General features: G+C 47.9%; 1 long non-coding RNA gene across 1 annotated transcript in view; it reads right to left on the bottom strand.

Annotated features, from left to right (window-relative positions):
- LOC146197782 (uncharacterized) overlaps positions 1-13,104 on the bottom strand; it is a 67,140-nt gene that overhangs the window by 34,479 nt on the left and 19,557 nt on the right. The window contains exons 3-4 of the long non-coding RNA XR_014705682.1: positions 11,320-11,501; positions 6,741-6,829 (exon numbers count right to left, since the gene is read on the bottom strand). This is a non-coding gene — a long non-coding RNA (uncharacterized LOC146197782). The remainder of the gene's footprint in view (positions 1-6,740; positions 6,830-11,319; positions 11,502-13,104) is intronic.

Raw genomic sequence — 13,104 nt, 5'->3', positions numbered from 1 at the left:
GGCGCACTGCTGGCGCTGCTCAGTCAAGAAGCGTGTTGCGCGGGGATGTAGATTGAGTGCCAATTCCATGCGTTCGCAATCTTTGCTTTCGTTTTTTTTTTCTTCCGGTGGTTTGGCGGGGTGGCTGATCATCTTCATGTCAAGCATGATACTTCTTTTTAATCCTGCACGTACATTGTCGTGCATGCCAAAGGAAGAAACTGCAGCAAAGAAATGCTAGCTGGAGCATGATAACTGTTTTCATGTGGTATATGGAGTTTAGCGTCCAAAAGTGGCATCAGCTATGAGGTACGCCGTAGTGAAGTGCTCAGGAAGTTAACGAATGCCTGGGGTTCTTTAACTTGCACTGGCATCGCACATTACACAAGCGCCTTCATCTTCATCGAAGAGCGGACATAGCTTCCATGATCGAACCCATGTCTTCCGGCTCGGCAGTCAAAAGCCCTATCCACAAAGCCACTACTGGAGGGCACAACGCCGTTTCTCCATTTCTTTTAGGTTTTGAACAAATATTACCACAGTAGCGGCTCAATACGAATCTTCTCTATTTAGATGCTTTCAGTGTATGTGAAAGATCTGTTTGGCTATTTGGGCCAGCTCATAGCATGTAATGAAATTATCCTTGTTGAGTCTAAGGCAGAAACCACAAAAAGCTACTACGCTCAACCGTTTTGCACACAGAGGAAATGAAAATTTGGATCGCTGTTAGTGTGAGTGCAGACAGCACAAGCAAAAAAAAAAAAAGACTGGAACGTAGGTCCCAGTTTTTTTGTTGTTTCTTTTGCGCTGTCTGGGCTCGTGGATTACCCAACTCGCCCAAGCGTCTGTTATAATCGGACTTACACTTGCGTTAAGGAATGGCAAACGAAAGGCAAAGACGAGCCACTGGTGGCCGAAAACACTTTGCCTAAGCAACCTTAGAGCGAAGCTAGCCAATCCGGTTACATCTCTCACTATAGAGTCTGGTCCAAAATTCTGCATTCTCATTCGCAGAATCAAAAAAGTGAAGAAGCAAAACATGCATTCAATACTTGTGAAGGACAGTCCCAGAAAAAAAATACGCCACCGCTGCACAACAACGGCGATTTATAATTCGCAACCTGCATGGCACCTTCGTATGCCTTCGTATATTGCATCAACGAGAGGACAGTGCGATTCAAAATGCTGTAGTATTATAAGGAACAAGGACAAATGTGAGTAGCGAGGTACAGCACACACCTACATGCATAAGTGGTAGAGCGCAATAACAGATGAACTGAAGAACGATTGCTCACGAACACGCGTATTCAACGCGCTACGCCTGCATGACCCGCAGTCCCGCAGTCCTCTGGCCACGCCCACCCGACATAAGTCGCCTGGTGTCGAGAGCAGGAGCGTGCTAGAAGCCTGCGTGCGAGGGTAAAAAATCTATATCAAGCAGATATGTCTGGCCAACAATACTGTACATTTATTGTTGTCCAGACATATCTGCTTGGGATAGAAGATGTGTGTGAGTGTGCTGTACTTAGTAGAGGAAGTTGTGGCCGAGTGTGAAAGAGGAAGTTCGGGTTCAGTTTTGTATTACAGTTTGTAGTGTGTGCCTGTTTCGTGTTTCTATGTGTTTTGTCTATGCTGCCCCGCAGTTCTGAGTATTACGCATCAACTCACCCCACAAGCAGCTATACAGTCAAACCCGTTTATAAAGAACCCGGCTAGAGCGAATTATCCTTTATATCGAACACTCGAAGCTGTCTTAGAATTATTCATGACAAATGTAATTTCTATAACGAACTGTACATTGGTTATAGCGAACTTGAGTGCATGTGACTGATGAACACCCACGTGCGCGGGCGCGCCGGAAGCCAGGCTGGCCGGCTGGCCGGGTAGCATCACCGCAATGAATTGCTCTGAAGAGAGAAGCAATTCTTGTTGGAAATGGGAGGAAAGGGGGATTCAGCGCGTTCAACTGTCTCCTCAGGGGCGAGGGATTGCTTTGGAGAGCACGAACTGAGAAAGGGCAAGCGCCGTACCAGCCAAGCTACGCTGAGCAGTCCCTCAGCCCTTCTCCGCTGCCTCGGCGTGTCCTCCCCCACGGCCGGTCTAGAGGGAGAGAGCGCTTCTCTTAAAGAGCGCGCGCTCTCCCCCAAGACCGGCCGTGCCTCCCCCAATCTGTTTCTCCTCAACGCTGAGTTTTTTGAGGGTGCGCTCCTATCGGCAACTGCTTACCACGTGATCAAGCTACGTGCTTGCTGCTCCAGGCCAATCGTGAACGAGGAGAAACCATGGTAGAAGAACAAATGGTAGCGTAACTCCCATAGAAGCCTGCGTGTCGACTCTGAGCGAGGCTTTAGTTTCCCAGCGCCCCCTGCGAACTCTGAGGCACAACAAACACGTGACGTTGCTTGTGACGTCACAGTGACGTACTTTTGGCGGGGAATTTGATTGTCTTTTTACTTATGAACGAAAAACAAGGCCAACAACGACGGAGGCAGAACGATGCTCGGATAAGGCAGAAAAATGGACACCGTAACTGTTCAGCCAACTTTACTTGACATGGATTTCTACTGTCAAGTTTTACGTTAACTGAAATGTTACGGCATCTTTAACCACCTTATCATAACATCGTTCTGCCTTCGTCGTCGTTAGCCTAGTCTTTCGTCGCGCGTCATGTAAACGCATTCTGGGGCTTATTTCTTCGGGCACGTTTGTGAACAAGGGCCTTCAAGTGAATTCGGCAAGTACATGGATAGAACCACATGGCTTGAGGCATTTCACTAAGGGCATAAATGAGTGAAGCTGCGCTGTACAGAAAGCCAGGCTTTATTAATTCACGATTACTTACATAGACGCTTCACGACAATGAAATCTTTAAGTGTAGGAGAGCGACCACCGCTCATTCGTCACGGTCTTCATGAAATCCTCGTGATAACAAAATGACCTGAGCGTAGGTCTCCAAACGAGACGCGGTGAGATTATAAAAGGGCAAAAGATCTTGCTAACAAACAAAGTATACATATCAGCGTCAAAGAACAACAAAAACAAACGAACGGAATAACTAACGCTAGCGCTAGAACGCCAACCTGTAAGAGCTTAGGTAAGCAATTCAAATTGGGATTGCTAGTATTTAGAAGTTAATGCGTCTGAGAAGTGAAAATATCTACGATATAGCTTCGCTCCAATAAATCTCGCCCTGTTCATGATTCCCATATTTTACTCACGCTTCATTTGCCACTGAAAGGAGTCAATGTGAGGTTACAAATTTACAACTTATGCATTTAACATGTTCATGAGAAAGATCCCATTGACAATAGGAACATCACTGTAATAACAGCTAAAGCACGTTCAGCGAACGTTGGTGCGGTAATATGACGCAGTAAGCAAAACACGCAGCAAGGGGAGCGGAACGGAAGGCTTTGATCAATGCGACACGCTTCTTGGGGGCAATAAAATCTCACCTTCACCGCTCAATTAAAACATGCAGCAATACGCCGCTCATGCAGACGTGTATCCGTAAAACAAGCCACCACTTTAGCGACGTGCCTGGGAGGCCCAGCCGAGCCGCCGAGCTGTGACGCAGCATTGTCCCATCGTCCGGAAATGCGCACATGCAGCGGCAATCAGTTTCTCATCGAGCACAGACAGTCTTCGCCTTGCAGTAAAGCTCTACCAAAACCAGCAGAATGAAATACTGACTGTTTGTTACAGATAACCCACTCTGTACGCAGCACGCAACGATGAACGTTGAACCGGGGCCGACGACGCACCCATTCCGTGGATGAAAAAAAGCTTTGGTCTGAACAGTCTGAACCATATCTGAGCTTTGGGCAACTACGCAGCGGATAATAAGTGGCCGAGAGAGGCCGTTAGAAACAGGTTAAAATATTATTTTTTTTCTTACGCAAGAAACAAAAACTGCATTCATTCCTGAGCGCGAATATTATGTTTACTTTCTAGTTCTTTGGAGTTCTGGCAGATCTTATTTTCTGTGCGTTAGTAATTTGCCTCACAGTTCGCAGGAGCCCTCATCATCGAGTTGATGCCGCTGGCAGTAGGCAGCTGCACGCGTTTTCTTCCAAGTTGCGCGACCAGTTGTACATTGACCTTGGAGAAACCGGACAGAGCTGGTTTCAGGACGCGGGAGAGGAGAGCCTATCAACCGCACTCCTCCATTTTTTTATCCTCCATACTTTCTTTGTCGCCGCGTCGTGTGTTGCTGCGGTGTGCAGCATGTGCGCTCTACGACCTCTTCCATACTTTGTCGTCGTGTCGTGTGTTGCTGTGGTGTACAAGTGCGCTCAAGAATCCGAACAAGCGTAGTACCTGCGGTGTTCGTGCGTTCGGTGCTTCAGAATGACGACGAAGAAGCAGCAAGGTCTGCCGCTTTGCGACAAAGTGGAGAAAAAAAATCGGATGTCGCTGCGCACTACGGGATCGCGAGGAGCACGCTGAGCATGATCCTCAAAAACAAAGCTGCCATTCGGGAAAATGCTCGCGTACGACCGAATGCTGACGGCCGACGCATCCGGAAGCCAGCCTACGACGAACTGGAGAAATCCTTGTATGCATGGTTCGTGGATGTGCGTGCACGAAATCTTCCTGTCAGTGGCCCCATGCTGCAACAAAAGGCAAGGGATTTCACCTGCGTTTTGAATGTTGAAGGATTTGTGGGGGGTAGTGGATGGCTGCAGAGATTTAAGGACCGCTATGCCATATCAGGAAAGGTGGTTGCTGGAGAGAGGCAGGCAGTTGACACGGACAGTGTCAACAAATGGATAGATGACGTTTGGAATGAAGTAAAAAAGAAGTACAAGCCGTGCGACATATTTAACACGGATGAGACCGCCTTGTTCTGGCAGATGCTGCCTAGTAGAACCCTGGCACTTAAAAATGAGAAGTGCCATGGCGGCAAACTTAACAAAGCACGTGAGACTGTACTTCTTACGGCGAACATGGACGGCTCATCTAAGTTGCGCCCACTTGTCATTGGGAAGTTCAAGTCGTCCATGTGCCTTCGGGGATGTGCTTCGCTGCCGGTCACGTACCTCTCCAACAGCAAAGCCTGGATGACCAGGGCATTGTTCGAGTCGTGGCTGCGTGACTGGGACGATGAGCTTGCGCTGAGCGGACGCAAGATTTGCTTGCTGCTGGACAACTGTTCGGCCCACCATTGTGGCATCTCACTCAGGAACATTGAACTCTGTTTTCTGCCGCCAAACGCAACTGCAGTGTTGCAGCCTCTAGATCAGGGGATTATACGTGCGTTCAAGCAGGGATACAGAAAGCGCATAGTTGAACGACTCCTCGTGAAACTGCGGATGAATGAAAATCTGAAGATAAGCCTGTTAGGCGCAATCCAGATGATGAACCGCGCCTGGCAAGACGTCACACGCGACACAGTCAAGAACTGTTTTCGGCATGCCGGACTCTGCCAGACGGATGCCGAAGCCACCAGCGCCGCGAGTGCAGCTGAAGACGATGAAGAGTTGGCCACTCTTTGGGAAGAACTTGCCCGCGTTCCTGACGCGGTGCCAAAAGAAGTCTGCTTGGAAGATTTTGTGGCAGTGGATAATGAGGTAGCCGTGACGGCAAGCCCGCTGGATTCAGAAATCGTTGCTGATGTGCTGGCGCCCGGAGACATGGAAGACAATGAGCCACCGCCGGAAGACGACCGCCCTCGCCCTACTTTTGCAGAAGCACTTTCCGCAACAGATGTGCTGCGCCGCTACTGTGCCGACATAAAAGGAAGCGGACTTGAGTTGGTTGACATTTTATCACGTCTTGAAAATGCAATTCAAGTTGATGTTGCTAGGCGCTCTGTGCAATCTAAAATAACCGCCTTTTGCAAGTGAATGCAGATTGCTGAATAAATTGCTTTTGGAGCAGATTATGCATGGTGAGTGCCGTGGCATTAGTTTTATTAGCACGTTTTTGCCGACTACGCGATATCCCGTATAGCGAACTAGGTGCTGAAATTCGCTAAAATTCGCTAAAAGCGGGTTTGGCTATAAAGAAATATTTGATATATCGAACAAATCTCGGAAAGTCACGCTGTTCGTTATAACCGGGTTTGACTGTACCACCTCTTACTGACTATCAAGCAGGTGACAAATTATGAACATAAGATACCTCATCGGGAGTTTTGAAAGATTTGAATGCCTTGAGGATGTTCTCCATCTCAATGCGATTCGCCCTGGCACTTCCATTTCTTTTTCTCTTTTTAGGATGGACATTATGGGGCATTGGAAGAAGACAAATCACTCACAGATTAGCGTGCAGTTGAATAGATGATCCCTCATTTGATCAGCTCCAGCGTTCTGCTGCCACCCTTATAGTAGTGAGCACCAACCTATCCATGTTCCTTTCAATAAATCTTGCTCTGTACACATACCGGTTATGTCTAAAATAGCCAGGTTACAATGACCCTACAGTGCAAAACCGTTCTTCAGCAAGCACCTTTATAATTCTCAAGGAAGTGGCAGCTAATCACACTATTATAATAAAATGAAACCCAAGTGATATTGCTCATGCACTTACACTTACTCCTTAGAGGGTCACACTGTATCTAATACTGCACACATGATGGCCTCATCTTGCAGAACACTTTAAACTGGTCCCTCAACCTGACAGTAAGTGTTGCATGCACAGGCTACTGCTTTAAGAAATGGACTGTCCAATTGGTCCACATTAATAAATACCCAAACTGTTATGTACAGCACTTTTGAGCACAGCTGGTCATGGCGTGATGACAGAAAAATCCTTACCTTAGCAGACTTGGAGACCTTGCCAAGAATCAGCCTTGGCACTGAGGTCCACGATATCTTAAAAGAAGCCATCAGCTCTCCAAGACCTTCTGCATGACGACATACAAAAGAGGCATGAGAAGCTTTTGTTAAATGCCTAGCAAACAAGAAAATCTCGTTTAACCATATAAGTGGATGGAAACTGATATGGTATGATATCCAAAACGAACACAAGTGCATGATGTATAGAGTTCGTGAAACTGCTCCAACACATAGGCCAAGTTTGTTGAGCTGTTCGTAATGGCAAAGTTATGAATTCAGGCTCTGTCATATTAGGCCAAATGTGCAATCACAAAAACTATAAGCGGTAAGGGATAAATATATGCAACTACATGACATTGGCTCGTGTCTTGTCTTGAAACTGTTTCCCTTCCACATATGATTACCAATAAGCATACAGGCAAAAATGAGTTAAAACTTCCTTCTTAAAAGGTCCTCTTGTTTGAGTAAAGGCAGGTTGACTGAGCTCTTCCGATATATAAAACTAACAAGGGTCGTTCTGCACCAAACGTCCCGGAGGTTGCACTCAACCACCTGATTTGTCAAAAAAAATTCCCAATGACTCATCCCAAGGCGTTTGAAAGACTAAAATTACTCCAAAACGCTTTTGTGAGTTGAGCAAAATTCAAACGTTTCAAAAAAGCGAGAAACATTCTATGAACAATAAAGTATTCAAATTTTTCAAAATCTCTCCTCAAACATCTTAATGCCATTTCCAAATTCTTGCTTTCAGTCTAATAGCAGCATGAAGTTTTGAACAAAATAACTATTTAAGAAGTGGAAGAAATCGTGAAAGTGCATAAATTGTAAATTCGTTACAACTGTCAACTGGCTTTTGGGAATTGGGAAATAGCCATATTGCTTCCCTAGATGTCATTTATAACCAATACAGATAGCAAATCGGTGTATATCAAAATAAAAAAAGAGTTTGTAGAAAAAAGTGCATGTTGAACCATGAACACATGTTAGTGTCAGCCTGGAAGGGTTACAGTAAAAAAAGAATGAACGCTAAGGCGCTAGGCAGAGCAGCTTATTGTCTTTCGTTTCTGAATTTTTCATCGAGTTAGCTGTTGGTTTCGCTACTCCAGACGACATGTAACCCCTCTATAGACCAACACCGTGTTTACAAACAATGGAGGCACTCGCAGCGTCACAGCCGACTAGAGGTGAAAAATAGGGTTAGCGCCCATGGGAATACATGGAACCGAAATATGTCTAAGCAGTTTTTTAATTTAGAGACACCTATGATGTCCTTATTCGGCGCAGAGTAACCGTGAACATCCTAGAACAGATCGTCAAATCATGAAATCTCCTTACCGAGGCGAAGTATTTTTAACACACAAAACGTACAGGGGTGCGAGTTGGGAGGGTGACCCATAAAAACACAAGTCAACACAACTTACCGCAATATTGTTGACCGGTATAGCTCGCTCGAAAATTTTGTGCGCAGATTTTTCACATTTGTGCACACAACACGAAAAGAGGTGAAGCACAAAGCAGCCACGATGCTTTGGATTCAGGCATATGCATTCAGGCATTTAGAGCGTCACCTCTCATCTAGAGTGTGCGTGAATTCAAATGATGGGAAATGGAAGAGGTGGTCATCGCAAACGACTGCTCCTGTGGGTTCAAAAATGCAATGTTGCTTCCATGCTGCCACATTTTTGCAGTAAGACATCACTTTGGACTGAATAAGTTTGATAACTGAATAAGCCTTTGCAGTGATAGGCGGTCGGCAAAACTGTATGCGCAAACCATAACAGTGCTCTTAAAGGCCCACTGTCCACCCTCTGGTCGAAAATATTTTCTCCGGTGACTGTGAGACTTCGTCCCTAGAACGCAAGGCCGCAAAATGTTTTTGAAAAGAGTAACTAATAACGCAGTTACAGCCACCGCAATCACCCGATTCTGTCATGCCTCTCTCCTTCCGTTCCCTCGCAAAGGTTTTTCACTCTCCTGACTTAAGCAGGGGTATGCGTGCAGCAGTAGCTCGCTCGCTCGCCAGTTAGGGTTACGGCCGTAGGATGCTGTATTGGACGAGAAGGTAATACTTTATTTTTGGATGTAAAACAGCGCAAAGAGAAGAGGGAAAAAGGAACAGGAAGCACACAGGCGAGCGCTCCTTTGCGTGCTTTCTATTCATTTGTTCTTCGTCTCTTTGCACTGTTTTACATCCAAAAATGAAGGGTTAAGGCACAAAGAATGTGGGTGCTTGTCGCCTGGAGGTGAACTGACTGCACACAACACTTAGTTTTTCGAGGCATCCCCTTAACGTTAATAAAGTGTTTTACTGTGATGACAAAAAAATTGCTTACTTCTATAACACCTCCTCCTCCCACAAATATATTGTGAGCCTTCTGTGGACCTTCTTTCATTTGTACATGCCATCATCATCATCTTTCATTTGTACATACCATCATCATCGTCCCGCGGCGCCGGCTCCGGCGCGTGCCTGGGTTGGTGACCGGATTAAAACGCTAGACAAGGCTTCGCTGTCCTTGCCGCCACGACCTCGCCGTCTTGACCTAGCCTTCTTCCACAAGTGGTGGAGGTGAGAATTGATCCCCTTGCTGTTTTGTGCCCTGCCTCTCGCTGGAGCTACGTTCCGGTCGCTGTTTACCGCCTGCCACCATCGTTATGTCTACCGAGAGCACCCACGAATCGGCAGGACCCTCTACCTCGGCTGCACCACCCCCTCCGACTGTGCCCGCACGACAACGCGACCCGCCGCTGTTCGCTGGTCGTCGCGACGAAGACGTCGATGACTGGCTGGACACCTATGAACGCTGCAGTAACTACAACCGGTGGGACGACGCTCTAAAATTTCTGAACGTTTCTTTCTACCTCATTGAGGTCGCCAGAACCTGGTTTATTAACCGCGAACCCCACACCACTAACTGGACAACATTCAAGCAGCAGTTCCGCCAATATTTCGCCGACCCAGCAGTTCGCACTGAGGTCGCGAAGAACAAGCTCGCCTCTCGCCTCCAAGGTCCCGATGAGTCCTACGCGTCTTACATAGAGGCCATACTTGCACTCTGCCGGCGTGTTAGTCCCACCATGCCGGAACCTGAACGCGTACACCACATCTTAAAAGGAATTAATTCTGTGGCTTATAATACCCTGATTGCCCAGAATCCTTCTACTGTTGACGCCATTATAGCGACCTGCCAACGCATCGACCAGCTGCAGTCCTCCCGATTGCAGCCCGGCATTGCTACTGGCCCGACCTATGCTGACCTGGATCTACGGGCACTGATTCGAGCCATCATCCGGGAGGAGCTCCAAGCCCTCAAGCCTGTCTGTCGACACGGGTGCGATCATTCTTCCGTGCCTTCTAATGACGCCGGTCTACGCAACATCATTAAAGATGAGCTGGCAACAATCACGCGACCTATGCCGTCCGACCCTCCTGCACCCCGCCAAGCACCGACTTACGCGCACGTCGCAGCATCACCCCCTCCTTTTGTTCCGCCGCCCCAACTGGCATCGCCCTACAACCACATCAACGCCGTGACGACGGCTCAGCCTACGCCACCCTATTACGCACCCTGGCGCCCCTCTCGCCCAGTGTGCTACTACTGTGGAATACGAGGACATATATCCCGCTTCTGCCGTCGCCGTATTCAGAACGAGCAGCATGGTTATGACGCCTTCGAAAGTGACATACCCTCATATTATCAGCGACGACCTCCTATTTCCAGCCCACCTCGAAGATCATCCCCACCTCCAGAATCCTCGTCTGAGCCTCGTGGAACCCATGCATCCCGACGTCGGTCCCTATCCCCATACCGCCGCTCAGTTTCCCCTCTCCGACCCGCAACAACTCTCCCTGTCCGCCATCCGGAAAACTAAGCATTGCAGTTTCCGGAGGTCAAACTGCAGTCTGCGAACTTACCAAAAGTCCTCCAGATCGCCCGTATAATGTGATTTTTGTTTTCGCTGAAGGATTACCGGTCGAAGCATTGATTGATACAGGGGCTGCAATTTCTGTCATTCACGCTGATTTGTGCTACCGTTTGCGGAAAGTGACGACACCATATGATGGGCCTGAAGTCCGTGGAGCCAATGACGTTTCTTTGCGCCCTTTAGCGAAGTGCACCGTACGAGTTGTACATACCATCATCATCGTCCCGCGGCGCCGGCTCCGGCGCGTGCCTGGGTTGGTGACCGGATTAAAACGCTAGACAAGGCTTCGCTGTCCTTGCCACCACGACCTCGCCGTCTTGACCTAGCCTTCTTCCACAATATAATAGTCACTAAACACAATCCTGGGGAAGCGGAAAAATAGATATTCACCGAAGTGTTTTAATGCCACCTACACTGAGAGGTCTTCACTGTGTACACAACAGTGCCTTAACAAATCGCCCTTACGCTGCGGCAGCCACCTGCGCTTTAGCCATAAGCAGCGCAGACCAACTGCTCAACTAGACACCCAACTTTAAGTCATGTGCAGCAGTGTTGCCGTTAAAATGCACTGCACAGAAGAGCAAAGAGTATGCAAATAATGGTGGCACGAAACGCAGTCAATGCAACATACCTTTACCCTCCTACACGCAGCACCGCTTCAGCCGAGGTGTCATATACGAATTTGAGCACCACTAACATTGCCAGGCGGTGCGAGGCGGGGACCATGCTCTCGAGCGTTGACGGCGTCGCTGCTTGGCGCCGGTGTCGTCAATGAATGTGGAAACCCGCTCCTTGACTGGACGCCGTCTTGTGCTGAACATGCAAATGACCGCATATTACCATGTCAAAGAAAAAGCAGTCACAAAACGGAAGCGTGCTCTTAAGGTGCTCCCCGACCCACATTTTGTATTCGTCCCCTCCGCCGTAAAAAAACTGGTGTATAGGGTCAGACACATAAACAAAAAGCAGCTCGAATTTTGCAGCATTGCGTAAGCAAGTCTTAGGAAAAAATTGGCTGTGGTTTAGCTTCGGTTAAACCTAGAATGAAGTGACAGCTGAAGCATGGCGATGAAGAAGCGGCGGCAACCATCTGTGCTGCTCTTCACTCACGTCTTCCCGCAATGTTGCGCGGTGTTTCGCAAGATGCTCCTCACATTGTTACGGTGTTTCCGCCGCTGTTTGGGCTTTAGGTCATTCTCATCACCGCACAGTTTCGTCTCGCAACACAATGTCCTCCAGATCATCAGATGCAGCCGACCTATATACGATCGTAACGAACACAGCTGCTCCGTCGCTCTTCCTCCAAGTCACGGTGTTAGAAGTACTTTAGGAGATACGACGGCGCACCTCCGCCATGCAACCGCCGCGGAGAACATTGGGACGAACTTCCCCAGCAAGCCGAGAGGTGGCGCCACACTGAGCCGGACCGCCGGGCCGGAAGGGCTGGCAGCGTCCGCGCCTGGAGATAGAAACGTTCGCACGTGCGGGTCGTGTCATTTGGTAGCCAGCCTTTGTGTGGTGTTTGACGGTCGTCGGCGCTCTCCTGTTCACGAGAATTGTTACACGCAGAAGCGATAATTCTAAACGACCGTTGTGTCCAGTCTCGCAGTGTTTGAGTAAGTTATGGGAAAGTGACGGCATGGGGAGAAAGTGCTTCGTTCCTCGATGTAACTCCGGTTACAAGACGTGCTCTGAAAAGGTGTCCTTGTTTGCTGCAAGAACAATGACTTACACTGGCCACGCAGACTTTGGAGACGAGGTACAAGCGCCTAACCAATTGGCAGACCATGAACTAGTCTTTGCGTTTCGCTCTTTTGGGGAAAATTATTTCCAACCTATCGCAGTCTTCGCAAGCCGTGGGCCAACAAAAGGGACCATATTGGCACAACTTATAATAAAGGTTATCCTTCTACTTGAAGATGCTGGTGCACTTGTTGATGCAATTGTATGTGACGGTGCTGCAACCAATCGGTCAATGTGGAAACATTTCGGTGTAACAGGAGCTCTAGACGGTGCCAAAAATAAGCTTCTTGAACCCTGCATGCGACAACCGCAATGTTTTTGTTTTTTCGGACGCACCACACCTCATCAAATGTGTACGCAATCGCCTGTTACAATACAAAATGTTTTGCACAAATGGGAGCCGAGTGCTGTGGTCGCATTATGACAAGCTGTATGTAGAGGACACAAAATTTGAAGGCCGACTCAGGGCATGTCCAAAACTCTGTCATTTTCTCATTTGAACCCAACTTTCACAGAAAAGATAGGAGTAAAGCTGGCTACTCAGCTATTTAGTATGAGCGTCGTGAACGGCTTGCAGTTTTATTCCAAGCGAGAGATCGAGGGACTCAGAAACGTAGAAAGTACAGTTGAGTTCACAATCAGAATGAATAATTTGTTTGACGCACTAAATCGC

The sequence above is a fragment of the Amblyomma maculatum genome, chromosome 3, assembly GCF_055883805.1.
Source record: "Amblyomma maculatum isolate TAMU_Amacu chromosome 3, ASM5588380v1, whole genome shotgun sequence".
Lineage (NCBI taxonomy): Eukaryota > Metazoa > Arthropoda > Arachnida > Ixodida > Ixodidae > Amblyomma > Amblyomma maculatum.
This window is presented reverse-complemented; position numbering and strand designations above follow the sequence as displayed.